Source organism: Bombina bombina, chromosome 2 (genome assembly GCF_027579735.1).
Source record: "Bombina bombina isolate aBomBom1 chromosome 2, aBomBom1.pri, whole genome shotgun sequence".
Lineage (NCBI taxonomy): Eukaryota > Metazoa > Chordata > Amphibia > Anura > Bombinatoridae > Bombina > Bombina bombina.
The window spans coordinates 795,646,949-795,663,456 of record NC_069500.1 but is presented as its reverse complement, the minus strand read 5'-3'; the positions used below and the strand labels follow the sequence as shown (position 1 = coordinate 795,663,456).

The 16,508-nt window shown below is 40.4% G+C and overlaps 1 protein-coding gene across 1 annotated transcript in view; it reads left to right on the top strand.

Moving 5' to 3' along the window:
• The window catches only part of UPF1 (UPF1 RNA helicase and ATPase), a 526,107-nt gene that overhangs the window by 262,243 nt on the left and 247,356 nt on the right, over nucleotides 1–16,508 (top strand). The window lies entirely within an intron of this gene.

Here is a 16,508-nt window from a genome sequence, read left to right as displayed (position 1 = left end):
ATACTTTTGCTTCTTCTGAGGCTATTTTTGGGAGAAAGGTTTTGCAAGCCGTGGTGCCTTCCATTTAGGTGACCTGATTTGCTCCCTCCCTTCATCCGTGTCCTAAAGCTTTGGTATTGGTTCCCACAAGTAAGGATGACGCCGTGGACCGGACACACCTATGTTGGAGAAAACAGAATTTATGTTTACCTGATAAATTTCTTTCTCCAACGGTGTGTCCGGTCCACGGCCCGCCCTGGTTTTTTAATCAGGTCTGATAATTTATTTTCTTTAACTACAGTCACCACGGTACCATATGGTTTCTCCTATGCTATTATTCCTCCTTAACGTCGGTCGAATGACTGGGGTAGGCGGAGCCTAGGAGGGATCATGTGACCAGCTTTGCTGGGCTCTTTGCCATTTCCTGTTGGGGAAGAGAATATCCCACAAGTAAGGATGACGCCGTGGACCGGACACACCGTTGGAGAAAGAAATTTATCAGGTAAACATAAATTCTGTTTTCCGTTTCAGGAACAGGGTCTCTGGTTTTATTCAAATCTATTCATTGTCCCAAAGAGAGAAAATTCATTCAGGCCAGTTCTGGATCTGAAAATTTTTAATGGTTATGTAAGAGTGCCAACTTTCAAAATGGTGACTATGTCCACAATAGACTTACAGGATGCATATCTTCATATTCCGATTCATCCAGATCACTTTCAGTTTCTGAGATTCTCTTTTCTAGACAAGCATTACCAATTTGTCGCTCTTCCGTTTGGCCTAGCGACAGCTCCAAGAATCTTTTCAAAGGTTCTTGGTGTCCTACTCTCTGTAATCAAAGAACGGGGTATTGCTGTGTTTCCTTATTTGGACGATATCTTGGTACTAGCTCAGTCTTTACATTCTGCAGAATCTCACTCGAATCAACTAGTGTTGTTTCTTCAAAGACATGGTTGGAGGATCAATTTACCAAAAAGTTCTTTGATTCCTCAGACAATGGTCAACTTTTTAGGTTTGTTCGTTCAACCTGGACTGTGATCACAACAGATGCAAGTCTTTCAGGTTGGGGAGCTGTCTGGGGGATCTCTGACAGCACAAGGGGTTTGGAAATCTCAAGAGGCGAGGTTACTAATCAATATTTTAGAACGCCGTGCTATTTTCAGGGCTCTTCAGGTTTGGCCTCTGTTGAAGAGAGAACCATTCATTTGTTTTCATACAGACAATATCACAACTATGGCATATGTCAATCATCAGTGTGGGACTCACAGTCCCCAAGCTATGAAAGAAGTATTTCAGATACTTGCTTGAGCGGAATCCAGTTCCTGTCTAATTTCTGCGGTTCATATCCTAGGTATAGACAATTTGGAAGCGGATTATCTCAGCCGTCAGACTTTACATCCGGGGGAGTGGTCACTCCATCCAGATGTGTTTTCTCAGATTGTTCAGATGTGGGGTCTTCCAGAAATAGATCTGATGGCTTCCCATCTAAACAAGAAACTACCCAGGTACCTGTCCAGGTATCCTCAGGCGGAAGCGGTGGATGCGTTAGCAGTTCCTTGGTGTTACCAACCTGCTTATATTTTCCCGCCTCTAGTTCTTCTTCCAAGGGTGATCTCCAAAATCATCATGGAACAATCGTTTGTGTTGCTGGTAGCTCAAGCATGGCCTCACAGGTTTTGGTATGTGGATCTTGTTCGGATGTCCAGTTGTCAACCTTGGCCACTTCTCTTAAGGCCAGACCTTCTGTCTCAAGGTCAGTTTTTCCATCAGGATCTCAAATCATTAAATTTGAAGGTATGGAAATTGAACACTTAGTGCTTAGTCATAGAGGTTTCTCTGACTCAGTGGTTAATACTATGTTACAGGCTCATAGATTTATTATCGAGTTTGGAAGACTAATTTTTCATGGTATTCTTCTCATAAATTCTCCTGGCATTCTTTTAGAATTCCTAGAATTTTACAGTTTCTTCAGGATGGTTTGGATAAAGGTTTGTCTGCAAGCTCCTTGAAGGGACAAATCTCTGCTTTCTGTTTTATTTCACAGAAACATTGCTAAGCTTCCTGATATTCACTTTTTTGTACAGGCTTTGGTCCATATCAAGCCTGTCATTAAATCAATCTCTCCTCCTTGGAGTCTTAATTTGTTTTTGAAGGCGTTACAGGCTCCTCTGTTTGAGCCTATGCATTCTTTGGACATTAAACTACTTTCTTGGAAAGTGTTGTTCCTTTTGGCCATCTATTCTGCTAGAAATTATCTGCTCTTTCTTGTGAATCTCCTTTTCTGATTTTCCATCAGGATAAGGCAGTTTTGCAGATGTCATTTAAATTTCTACCTAAGGTTGTGAATTCTAACATTAATAAAGAAATTGTTGTCCCTTCTTTGTGTCCTAATCCTAAGAATTCTTTGGAGAGATCCTTACATTCTTTGGATGTGGTAAGAGCTTTGAAATAGTATGTTAAAGTTACTAAAGATTTGAGGAAGACTTCTAGTCTATTTGTTATTTTTTCTGGTTCTAGGAAAGGTCAGAAGGCTTCTTCCATTTCCTTGGCATCTTGGTTAAAGCTTTTGATTCATCAGGCTTATTTGAAGTCAGGTCAGGCCCTGCCTCAGAGAATTACAGCTCATTCTACTAGATCAGTCTCCACTTCTTGGGCTTTTAAGAATGAAGCTTCAGTTGATCAGATTTGCAAAGCAGCAACTTGGTCCTCTTTGCATACATTTACTAAATTCTACTGTTTTGATGTATTTGCTTCTTCGGAAGCAGTTTTTGGTAGAAAAGTTTTTCAGGCAGCTTTTTCAGTTTGATTCCTCTGTTTATGTTTGTTTTTTCTTTTCATTATGAGAATAAATTTATATGGGTTATGGATTATTTTTTTTCAGCGGAAAATGGCTGTTATTATTTTATCCCTCCCTCTCTAGTGACTCTTCTGTGGAGTTCCACCTCTTTGGTATTTCTCTCCCATACGTCACTAGCTCATGGACTCTTGCCAATTACATGAAAGAAAACATAATTTATGTAAGAATTTACCTGATAAATTCATTTCTTTCATATTAGCAAGAGTCCATGAGCTAGTGACGTATGGGATATACATTCCTACCAGGAGGGGCAAAGTTTCCCAAACCTCAAAATGCCTATAAATACACCCCTCACCACACCCACAAATCAGTTTTTACAAACTTTGCCTCCCGTGGAGGTGGTAAAGTAAGTTTGTGCTAGATTCTTTGTTGATATGCGCTTCGCAGCAGGCTGGAGCCTGGTTTTCCTCTGTGTGCAGTGAATGTCAGAGGGATGTGAAGAGAGTATTGCCTATTTGAATTCAATGATCTCCTTCTACGGGATCTATTTCATAGGTTCTCTGTTATCGGTCGTAGAGATTCATCTCTTACCTCCCTTTTCAGATCGACGATATACTCATATATATATATACCATTACCTCTACTGATTCTCGTTTCAGTACTGGTTTGGCTTTCTACTATATGTAGATGAGTGTCCTGGGGGTAAGTAAGTCTTATTTTTTGTGACACTCTAAGCTATGGTTGGGCACTTTATATAAAGTTCTAAATATGTGTTTAAACATTTATTTGCCTTGATTCAGGATGTTCGATATTCCTTATTTCAGACAGTCAGTTTCATTATTTGGGATAATGCATATGAATAATACATTTTTCTTACCTTAAATTTGACTTTTTTTTCCTGTGGGCTGTTAGGCTCGCGGGGGCTGAAAATGCTTCATTTTATTGCGTCATTCTTGGCGCGGACTTTTTTGGCGCAAAAATTTTGTCATTTCCGGCGTCATACTTGTCGGCGGAAGTTGCGTCATTTTTTTTACGTTTTCGCGCCAAAAATGTCTGCGTCACCGGATGTGGCGTCATTTTTGGCGCCAAAAGCATTTAGGCGCCAAATAATGTGGGCGTCTTTTTTGGCGCTAAAGAATATGGGCGTCATTATTGTCTCCACATTATTTAAGTCTCGTTGTTTATTTGCTTCTGGTTGCTAGAAGCTTGTTCATTGGCATTTTTTCCCATTCCTGAAACTGTCATTTAAGGAATTTGATCAATTTTGCTTTATATGTTTTTTCTATTACATATTGCAAGTTGTCTCAGATTGACCCTGAATCAGAAGCTACTTCTGGAAAATTGCTGCCTGATGCTGGATCTACCAAAGTTAAGTGTATTTGTTGTAAACTTGTGGTAACTGTCCCTCCGGCTGTTGTTTGTGATGAATGTCATGATAAACTTGCTAATGCAGATAATATTTCCTTTAGTAATGTTCCATTACCTGTGGCTGTTCCATCAACATCTAATACTCAGGGTGTTCCTGTTAACATAAGAGATTTTGTTTCTAAATCTATTAGGAAGGCTATGTCTGTTATTCCTCCTTCCAGTAAACGTAAAAGGTCTTTTAAAACTTCTCATTTTCCAGATGAATTTTTAAATGAACATAATCATTCTGATTCTGTTTCTGATGATGATTTGTCTGGTTCAGAGGATTCTGTTTCAGAGATTGACACTGATAAATCTTCATATTTATTTAAAATGGAATTTATTCGTTCTTTACTTAAAGAAGTCTTAATTGCATTAGAAATAGAGGAATCTGGTCCTCTTGATACTAAATCTAAACGTTTAAATACGGTTTTTAAACCTCCTGTAGTTATTCCGGAGGTTTTTCCCGTCCCTGATGCTATTTCTGAAGTAATTTCCAGGGAATGGAATAATCTGGGTAATTCATTTACTCCTTCTAAACGGTTTAAGAAATTATATCCTGTACCATCTGACAGATTAGAGTTTTGGGACAAAATCCCTAAGGTTGATGGGGCTATCTCTACTCTTGCTAAACGTACTACTATTCCTACGGCAGATAGTACTTCCTTTAAGGATCCTTTAGATAGGAAAATGTAATCCTTTCTAAGAAAAGCTTATTTATGTTCAGGTAATCTTCTTAGGCCTGCTATATCTTTGGCGGATGTTGCTGCAGCTTCAACTTTCTGGTTGGAGGCTTTAGCTCAACAAGTAACAGATCATAATACTCATAGCATTGTTAATCTTCTTCAACATGCTAATAACTTTATTTGTGATGCCATCTTTGATATCATTAGGGTTGATGTCAGGTATATGTCTTTAGCTATTTTAGCTAGAAGAGCTTTATGGCTTAAAACTTGGAATGCTGATATGTCTTCTAAGTCAACTTTGCTTTCCCTTTCTTTCCAAGGTGATAAATTGTTTGGTTCCCAGTTGGATTCTATTATTTCAACTGTTACTGGGGGGAAAGGAACTTTTTTACCACAGGATAAAAAATCTAAAGGTAAATATAGGGCTGCTAATCGTTTTCGTTCCTTTCGTCACAATAAGGAACAAAAGCCTGATCCTTCCCCTACAGGAACGGCATCAGTTTGGAAACCATCTCCAGTCTGGAATAAATCCAAGCCTTTTAGAAAGCCAAAGCCAGCTCCCAAGTCCACATGAAGGTGCGGCCCTCATTCCAGCCCAGCTGGTAGGGGGCAGATTACGATTTTTCAAAGAAATTTGGATCAATTCGATTCACAGTCTTTGGATTCAGAACATTGTTTCACAAGGGTACAGAATAGGTTTCAAGATAAGGCCTCCTGCAAGAAGATTTTTTCTTTCTCGCGTTCCAATAAATCCAGTGAAGGCTCAAGCGTTTCTGAAATGTGTTTCAGATCTAGAGTTGGCTGGAGTAATTGTGCCAGTTCCAGTTCTGGAACAGGGTCTGGGGTTTTACTCAAATCTATTCATTGTACCAAAGAAGAATTCCTTCAGACCAGTACTGGATTTAAAAATATTGAATCGTTATGTAAGAATACCAACATTCAAAATGGTAACTATAAGGACTATTCTGCCTTTTGTTCAGCAAGGGCATTATATGTCCACAATAGATTTACAAGATGCATATCTGCATATTCAGATTCATCCCGATAACTTTCAGTTTCTGAGATTCTCTTTTCTAGTCAAGCATTACCAGTTTGTGGCTCTGCCGTTTGGCCTAGCAACAGCTCCAAGGATTTTTACAAAGGTTCTCGGTGCCCTACTATCTGTAATCAGAGAACAGGGTATTGTGGTATTTCCTTATTTGGACGATATCTTGGTACTTGCTCAGTCTTCACATTTAGCAGAATCTCATACGAATAGACTTGTAAAGTTTCTTCAAGAACATGGTTGGAGGATCAGTTTACCAAAGAGTTCATTGATTCCTCAGACAAGGGTAACCTTTTTAGGTTTCCAGATAGATTCAGTGTCCATGACTCTGTCGTTGACGGACAAGAGACGTCTGAAATTGGTTTCAGCTTGTCGAAACCTTCAGTCTCAATCATTCCCTTCGGTAGCCTTATGCATGGAAATTCTATGTTTTATGACTGCTGCATCGGACGCGATCCCCTTTGCTCGTTTTCACATGCGACCTCTTCAGCTCTGTATGCTGAACCAGTGGTGCAGGGATTATACAAAGATATCACAATTAATATCTTTAAAACCGAATGTACGACACTCTCTGACGTGGTGGACAGACCACCATCGTTTAGTTCAGGGGGCTTCTTTTGTTCTTCCGACCTGGACTGTGATCTCAACAGATGCAAGTCTGACAGGTTGGGGAGCTGTATGGGGGTCTCTGACAGCGCAGGGGGTTTGGGAATATCAGGAGGCGAGATTACCAATCAACATTTTGGAACTCCGTGCAATTTTCAGAGCTCTTCAGTCTTGGCCTCTTCTAAAGAGAGTCGTTCATTTGTTTTCAGACGGACAATGTCACAACCGTGGCATATGTCAATCATCAAGGAGGGACTCACAGTCCTCTGGCTATGAAAGAAGTATCTCGAATACTTGTATGGGCGGAATCCAGCTCCTGTCTAATTTCTGCGGTTCACATCCCAGGTATAGACAATTGGGAAGCGGATTATCTCAGTCGCCAAACATTACATCCGGGTGAATGGTCTCTTCACCCAGAGGTATTTCTTCAGATTGTTCAAATCTGGGGGCTTCCAGAAATAGATCTGATGGCTTCTCATCTAAACAAGAAGCTTCCCAGGTATCTGTCCAGATCCAGGGATCCTCAGGCGGAAGCAGTGGATGCATTGTCACTTCCTTGGAAGTATCATCCTGCCTATATCTTTCCGCCTCTAGTTCTTCTTCCATGAGTGCTTTCCAAGATTCTAAAGGAGCGTTCGTTTGTTCTGCTGGTGGCTCCAGCATGGCCTCACAGGTTTTGGTATGCGGATCTTGTTCGGATGGCTACTTGCCAACCGTTGACTCTTCCGTTAAGACCAGACCTTCTATCGCAAGGTCCTTTTTTCCATCAGGATCTCAAATCCTTAAATTTGAAGGTATGGAGATTGAACGCTTGATTCTCAGTCATAGAGGTTTCTCTGACTCCGTAATTAATACTATGTTACAGGCTCGTAAATCTGTATCTAGGAAGATATATTATCGAGTCTGGAAGACTTACATTTCTTGGTGTTCTTCTCATCATTTTTCTTGGCATTTCTTTTCACAGAAAGATTGCTAATCTTCCTGATATTCATTGCTTTATACAGGCTTTGGTTCGTATTAAACCTGTCATTAAGTCAATTTCTCCTCCTTGGAGTTTGAATTTGGTTCTGGGGGCTCTTCAAGCTCCTCCGTTTGAACCTAATGCATTCGCTGGATATTAAATTACTTTCTTGGAAAGTTTTGTTTCTTTTGGCCATCTCTTCTGCTAGAAGAGTTTCTGAATTATCTGCTCTTTCTTGTGAGTCTCCTTTTCTGATTTTTCATCAGGATAAGGCGGTTTTGCGAACTTCATTTAAATTTTTACCTAAGGTTGTGAATTCTAACAACATTAGTAGAGAAATTGTGGTTCCTTCATTGTGTCCTAATCCTAAGAACTCTAAGGAAAGATCGTTGCATTCTTTGGATGTAGTTAGAGCTTTGAAATATTATGTTGAAGCTACTAAAGATTTCCGAAAGACTTCTAGTTTATTTGTTATCTTTTCCGGTTCCAGGAAAGGACAGAAGGCTTCTGTCATTTCTTTGGCATCTTGGTTAAAGTCTTTGATTCATCATGCTTATGTTGAGTCGGGTAAAACTCTGCCTCAAAGGATTACAGCTCATTCTACTAGGTCAGTTTCTACTTCCTGGACGTTTAGGAATGAAGCTTCGGTTGATCAGATTTGCAAAGCAGCAACTTGGTCCTCTTTGCATACTTTTACTAAATTCTACCATTTTGATGTGTTTTCTTCTTCTGAAGCAGTTTTTGGTAGAAAAGTACTTCAGGCAGCTGTTTCAGTTTGATTCTTCTGCTTATATTTTCAGTTTTTTTCATTATAAGATAGAAACTTTATTTTAGGGTGTGGATGGTTTTTTCAGCGGAATTGGTTGTCTTTATTTTATCCCTCCCTCTCTAGTGACTCTTGCGTGGAAGTTCCACATATTGGGTATTCATTATCCCATACGTCACTAGCTCATGGACTCTTGCTAATTACATGAAAGAAAACATAATTTATGTAAGAACTTACCTGATAAATTCATTTCTTTCATATTAGCAAGAGTCCATGAGGCCCACCCTTTTTGTGGTGGTTAGGATTTTTTTGTATAAAGCACAATTATTCCAATTTCTTATTTGTTATGCTTTCGCACTTTTTTCTTATCACCCCACTTCTTGGCTATTCGTTAAACTGATTTGTGGGTGTGGTGAGGGGTGTATTTATAGGCATTTTGAGGTTTGGGAAACTTTGCCCCTCCTGGTAGGAATGTATATCCCATACGTCCCTAGCTCATGGACTCTTGCTAATATGAAAGAAATGAATTTATCAGGTAAGTTCTTACATAAATTATGTTTTTATGGTGGTTATGGTTTCTTGTATAAAGCACAATTATTTCCAAATTCCTTTGTTGATGCTCTTTACTCATTTCTTTATCACCCCACTACTTGGCTATTCGTTAAACTGAATTGTGGGTGTGGTGAGGGGGTGTATTTATAGGCATTTTGAGGTTTGGGAAACTTTGCCCCTCCTGGTAGGATTGTATATCCCATACGTCACTAGCTCATGGACTCTTGCCAATATTAATGAAATTAATTTATCAGTTAAGTTCTTACATAAATTATGCTTTTCCAAAGAGTTCTTTTGTTCCTCAGACCAAGGTTACTCTTTCTCTAACAGAGCAGTGAAGGTGGAAATTGGTGTCAGCATGTCTGAACCTTCAGTCCCTCTCCTTTCCTTCTGTTGCTCTTTATATGGAAGTTCTGGTTCCCAGGGTAGCAGCTTCAGATTAAATTCCTTTTGCTCGTTTTCACATGGGACCTCTTCAGCTTTGTATGCTTCATTAGTGCAGGGATCATACTCTATCTCAAAGGATTTTTCTGAATCCCAGTACAAGTCAACCTCTGACTTGCTGGCTAGATCATCAGTTCGTTATTCTTTTGCTTGTGACAACTACAGATGCAAGTCTTTCAGGTTGGTTTGGGGGTCTCTGAGAGCACAAGGAGTTTGGTATACTCTGGAGGTGAGGTTGCCAACAAGTTTACTCTGGGCTATTTTGAGACTTGGCCTCCGTTGAAAAGGGAGTCTCATCTTGGTTTCCAAACGGGCAATGTCACAGCAGTGGCTTATGTCAACCATCAGGGGGAAACTCGCATTACCTTAGCCATGGGGGAAGTTTCTCAGATTCTCTTATGGGCATAAATCAATTCCTATCTAGTTTCTGTGATTCATATTCCAGGAGTAAACAACTGGTAAGCAGACTTTCTCAGTCATCAATCTCTCTCTCCATCCAGGGGAATAGTCTTTTCACCAGGATATGTTCAATCAGATTGTGGATCTTTGAGGCGGCTTCCCATTTGAACAACAAACTTCCCAAGAACTTGCGAGGTCCATGGACCCCCAGGCAGAGTTTGTTGATGCTCTAGTTGGTCCTTGGTTATTTCAGCATGCTTATCTATTCCCTGTGATGTCCAAGATAAGCCTAGAGAAATCTTCAGTAATCTTGATTGCCCCGGTCAGACCTTCTGTCTCAAATCAGCTTCTATCTAGATATCAAGTCTCTGAACTTGATGGCATGGAGGTTGAATGGTTAGTCCATAGACAGTTTTCTCTTATTTTGTGACAGAAACCTTAAATTTTCCTATTTTCGAGCCTGAATTATAAGGTTTGGAAGGCTTTTATTTCTTGGTGTTTAGATTATGGTTTTTCTTGGCATTATTTTAGAATTCCTAGTAATTTTTGCCATTTTTACAGGATGGGTCACTATAAGGGCCTATCTGCCAGTTCTCTGAAGGGTCAGATTTCTGCTCTTTCAGTTTGCTAAACTTCCTGATGATCATGGCTTTGGACTATATTAAACCTGTAATCAAGCCAATTTCTCATCCTTGGAATCTTAGCTTGGTGTTAAGTTTTGCAGGCTCCTTCATTTGTACCTATACATAAGGTGGATGTTAATTACTTGGATGATTTTATTCATTTGAGCTATATTTTGTGCTAGAAGAGTTTCAGGGTTATTTGATCTTTCCTTAACTTATTTTTTTTATCAGGATAAGGCAGGCAGTGTTATGGACTAAATTTGAGACTCTGCCTGAATTTGTTTCTTCAAACAATATCAGCAGAGATTGTTCTTTATTTGTGTACTAATTCTAAGAATGCTTCAGAGAGATCTTTGCATAATTTGGGAGTTAAGTGTATTGAAATATATTGATTCTACAACTGTAAACAGACTTATAGTTTAACTTTTCTGGTACTAGAAAATGACAAAGTATCAGCTGTTTCTTTGTCCTCTTGGTTATAACTTTTCACAAGGCTTACTTGGATACAGGTCAGCCTCCACCACAACTGATTACTGCTCATTCTACTAGGTCAGTCGCCACTTTTTGGGCTTTCAAGAATGAGGCTTCAGTTGATCAAATTTGCAAGGCAGCTACTTGGTGGTCTTAGTATACTTTCACTAAATTCTACCATTTTGATGTTTTTGCTTCTGAGGCAGTTATTGGTAGGACGGTCTCAGCATCATATTTTTGCATGTTTCATTTTTTTTAAGTGCATTAAAAAAATGGTTGTATGCACTTTTTGGGTTTTCAGTGGGGTTGTGGATTTAGTTTTTTACTGGAAAAAAAGTTTCTTAATCCCTTTCTTGGTTATTCCTCAACAGCTTCTGTACCCCTCCCCCCCAAAGAGTAATGGATTGTGAACTCTCACCACATGTATTAAAGAAAACATAATTTATGCTTACCAGATAAATTTATTTCATGGTGGTGAGAGTCCACAAGACTCTACAGATAGTAATAGACACTACCAGAGTGTGCAGTTATATAAAAATGCCAACTTTATTGATTCCATGTAAAATAGTTAACACAGCATAGCAAGGCTTCCAAGTGATTGGACCACTGACTCATTTTGCACCCCCCTAGTGGTGCTTACTCAAGACCCCACCCTATGTTTTTAAGGGTTAGTTTTTCCTTGAGCTTTTTTTCTCTTTTTTATTTCTTTTTTTTTTTTCCTCCTGCTCCTTTTCTCCAACATTGGTGTGTCCGGTCCACGGCGTCATCCTTACTTGTGGGAATATCTCTTCCCCAACAGGAAATGGCAGAGTCCCAGCAAAGCTGTCCATATAGTCCCTCCTAGGCTCCGCCCACCCCAGTCATTCTCTTTGCCGTTGCACAGGCAACATCTCCACGGAGATGGTTAAGAGTATGTGGTGTTTAGTTGTAGTTTTTTATTCTACTATCAAGAGTTTATTTTAAAATAGTGCTGGTATGTACTATTTACTCTGAAACAGAAAAAGATGAAGAGTTCTGTTTGTGAGAGGAAGATGATTTTAGCAGACAGTAACTAAAATCGTTTGCTGTTTCCACATAGGACTGTTGAGATGAAGTAACTTCAGTTGGGGGAAACAGTTAGCAGACTTTTCTGCTCAAGGTATGACTAGCCATATTTCTAACAAGACTGTGTAATGCTGGAAGGCTGTCATTTCCCCTCATGGGGACCGGTAAGCCATTTTCTTAGTCTCAAACAGAATAAAGGGCTTAATATGGGCTATAAAGCTGGTAGACACTTTTATGGGCAAAATCGATTGCTTTATTTGGGCATTTTATACATGTTTATGCTTGTAATTCACACTTATAAGCTTGGGGAACGTTTTTTAACGTCAGGCACTGTGTTAGACACCTTTCCAGTCAGGAAGGGCCTTCCCAGTTGTAGGCTGAGCCTCATTTTCGCGCCATTACTGCGCAGTTACTTTTGAGAGCAAGACATGCAGATGCATGTGTGAGGATCTGAAAGTAGTTGGGAAAAGTTCCTAGAAGGCTTCATTTGGTATCGTATTCCCCCCTGGGTTTGGTAAAGTCGCAGCAAAGGCTGTAGCTGGGACTGTAGAGGGGTTAAAACTGTAACTTATTTTAAGGGTTAAAGCTCTGAAAATTGGTGTGCAATACTTTGAATGCTTTAAGACACTATGGTGAAAATTTGGTAAATTTTGAACAATTCCTTCATACTTTTTCACATATTCAGTAATAAAGTGTGCTCTGTTTAAAATTTAAAGAGACAGTAACGGTTTTATTTTAAACGGTTTTTTGTACTTTCTTGACAAGTTTAAGCCTGTTTAACATGTCTGCACCTTCAGATAAGCTATGTTCTATATGTTTGAAGATCAATGTGTGTCCCCCTTCAAAATTGTGTGATAATTGTGCCATAGCGTCCAAACAAAGTAAGGACAGTATTGCCACAGATAGTAAAGTTGCCCATGATGATTCATCAGATGAAGGGAGTAGACATAGTTCTACATAATCTCCTTCTGTGTCTACACCAGTTTTGCCCACGCAGGAGGCCCCTAGTACTTCTAGCGCGCCAATGCTTATTACTATGCAACAATAAACGGCAGTAATGGATAACTCCATAGCAAATATTTTATCCAAAATGCCTGCATATCAGAGAAAGCGTGATTGCTCTGTTTTAAACACTGTAGAGCAGGAGGGCGCTGATGATAATTGCTCTGTCATACCCTCACACCAATCTGAAGGGGTAATGAGGGAGGTTTTGTCGGATGGGGAAATTTCAGATTCAGGTAAAATTTCTCAACAGGCAGAACCTGATGTTGTGACATTTAAATTTAAATTAGAGCATCTCCGCGCACTGCTTAAGGAGGTGTTATCTAGATGATCTAGCTATCTGGATGATTGTGACAACCTGGTCATTCCAGAAAAATTATGCAAGATGGACAAGTTCCTAGAGGTTCCGGTGCACCCTGACGCTTTTCCTATACCCAAGCGGGTGGCGGATATAGTGAATAAGGAGTGGGAGAAGCCCGGCATACCTTTTGTCGTCCCTCCTATATTTAAGAAATTATTTCCTATGGTCGACCCCAGAAAGGACTTATGGCAGACAGTCCCTAAGGTCGAGGGGGCAGTTTCTACTTTAAACAAGCGCACTACTATTCCTATCGAGGATAATTGTGCTTTCAAAGATCCTATGGATAAAAAATTGGAGGGTTTGCTTAAAAAGATTTTTGTACAGCAAGGTTACCTCCTGCAACCCATTTCTCCAACATAGGTGTGTCCGGTCCACGGCGTCATCCTTACTTGTGGGATATTCTCCTCCCCAACAGGAAATGGCAAAGAGCCCAGCAAAGCTGGTCACATGATCCCTCCTAGGCTCCGCCTACCCCAGTCATTCTCTTTGCCGTTGTACAGGCAACATCTCCACGGAGATGGCTTAGAGTTTTTTAGTGTTTAACTGTAGTTTTTATTATTCAATCAAGAGTTTGTTATTTTAAAATAGTGCTGGTATGTACTATTTACTCAGAAACAGAAAAGAGATGAAGATTTCTGTTTGTATGAGGAAAATGATTTTAGCAACCGTTACTAAAATCCATGGCTGTTCCACACAGGACTGTTGAGAGGAATTAACTTCAGTTGGGGGAACAGTGAGCAGTCTCTTGCTGCTTGAGGTATGACACATTCTAACAAGACGATGTAATGCTGGAAGCTGTCATTTTCCCTATGGGATCCGGTAAGCCATGTTTATTAAGATAGTAAATAAGGGCTTCACAAGGGCTTATTAAGACTGTAGACTTTTTCTGGGCTAAATCGATTCATTATTAACACATATTTAGCCTTGAGGAATCATTTAATCTGGGTATTTTGATAAGATTATATCGGCAGGCACTGTTTTAGACACCTTATTCTTTAGGGGCTTTCCCAAATCATAGGCAGAGCCTCATTTTCGCGCCGGTGTTGCGCACTTGTTTTTGAGAGGCATGACATGCAGTCGCATGTGTGAGGAGCTCTGATACATAGAAAAGACTTTCTGAAGGCGTCATTTGGTATCGTACTCCCCTTTGGGCTTGGTTGGGTCTCAGCAAAGCAGATACCAGGGACTGTAAAGGGGTTAAAGTTAAAAACGGCTCCGGTTCCGTTATTTTAAGGGTTAAAGCTTCCAAATTTGGTGTGCAATACTTTTAAGGCTTTAAGACACTGTGGTGAAATTTTGGTGAATTTTGAACAATTCCTTCATATTTTTTCGCAATTGCAGTAATAAAGTGTGTTCAGTTTAAAATTTAAAGTGACAGTAACGGTTTTATTTTAAAACGTTTTTCTCCAACATAGGTGTGTCCGGTCCACGGCGTCATCCTTACTTGTGGGATATTCTCCTCCCCAACAGGAAATGGCAAAGAGCCCAGCAAAGCTGGTCACATGATCCCTCCTAGGCTCCGCCTACCCCAGTCATTCTCTTTGCCGTTGTACAGGCAACATCTCCACGGAGATGGCTCCACTAGGGCTGTGGCTTCCACATGGGCCTTCAAGAACGAGGCTTCTGTTGATCAGATATGTAGGGCAGCGACTTGGTCTTCACTGCACACTTTTACCAAATTTTACAAGTTTGATACTTTTGCTTCTTCTGAGGCTATTTTTGGGAGAAAGGTTTTGCAAGCCGTGGTGCCTTCCATTTAGGTGACCTGATTTGCTCCCTCCCTTCATCCGTGTCCTAAAGCTTTGGTATTGGTTCCCACAAGTAAGGATGACGCCGTGGACCGGACACACCTATGTTGGAGAAAACAGAATTTATGTTTACCTGATAAATTACTTTCTCCAACGGTGTGTCCGGTCCACGGCCCGCCCTGGTTTTTTTAATCAGGTCTGATAATTTATTTTCTTTAACTACAGTCACCACGGTACCATATGGTTTCTCCTATGCAAATATTCCTCCTTAACGTCGGTCGAATGACTGGGGTAGGCGGAGCCTAGGAGGGATCATGTGACCAGCTTTGCTGGGCTCTTTGCCATTTCCTGTTGGGGAGGAGAATATCCCACAAGTAAGGATGACGCCGTGGACCGGACACACCGTTGGAGAAAGTAATTTATCAGGTAAACATAAATTCTGTTTTTGTACTTTGTTATCAAGTTTATGCCTGTTTAACATGTCTGAACTACCAGATAGGCTGTGTTCTGAATGTGGGGAAGCCAGAGTTCCTTCTCATTTAATTAAATGTGATTTATGTGACAATGACAATGATGCCCAAGATGATTCCTCAAGTGAGGGGAGTAAGCATGGTACTGCATCATTCCCTCCTTCGTCTACACGAGTCTTGCCCACTCAGGAGGCCCCTAGTACATCTAGCGCGCCAATACTCCTTACTATGCAACAATTAACGGCTGTAATGGATAATTCTGTCAAAAACATTTTAGCCAAAATGCACACTTATCAGCGTAAGCGCGACTGCTCTGTTTTAGATACTGAAGAGCATGACGACGCTGATAATAATGGTTCTGAAGGGCCCCTAAACCAGTCTGATGGGGCCAGGGAGGTTTTGTCTGAGGGAGAAATTACTGATTCAGGGAACATTTCTCAACAAGCTGAACCTGATGTGATTACGTTTAAATTTAAGTTGGAACATCTCCGCATTCTGCTTAAGGAGGTATTATCCACTCTGGATGATTGTGACAAGTTGGTCATCCCAGAGAAACTATGTAAAATGGACAAGTTCCTAGAGGTCCCGGGGCTCCCAGAAGCTTTTCCTATACCCAAGCGGGTGGCGGACATTGTAAATAAAGAATGGGAAAGGCCCGGTATTCCTTTCGTCCCTCCCCCCATATTTAAAAAATTGTTTCCCATGGTCGACCCCAGAAAGGACTTATGGCAGACAGTCCCCAAGGTCGAGGGAGCGGTTTCCACTTTAAACAAACGCACCACTATACCCATAGAAGATAGTTGTGCTTTCAAAGATCCTATGGATAAAAAATTAGAAGGTTTACTTAAAAAGATGTTTGTTCAGCAGGGTTACCTTCTACAACCAATTTCATGCATTGTCCCTGTCGCTACAGCCGCGTGTTTCTGGTTCGATGAGCTGGTAAAGGCGGTCGATAGTGATTCTCCTCCTTATGAGGAGATTATGGACAGAATCAATGCTCTCAAATTGGCTAATTCTTTCACCCTAGACGCCACTTTGCAATTGGCTAGGTTAGCGGCTAAGAATTCTGGGTTTGCTATTGTGGCGCGCAGAGCGCTTTGGTTGAAATCTTGGTCAGCTGATGCGTCTTCCAAGAACAAGCTACTTAACA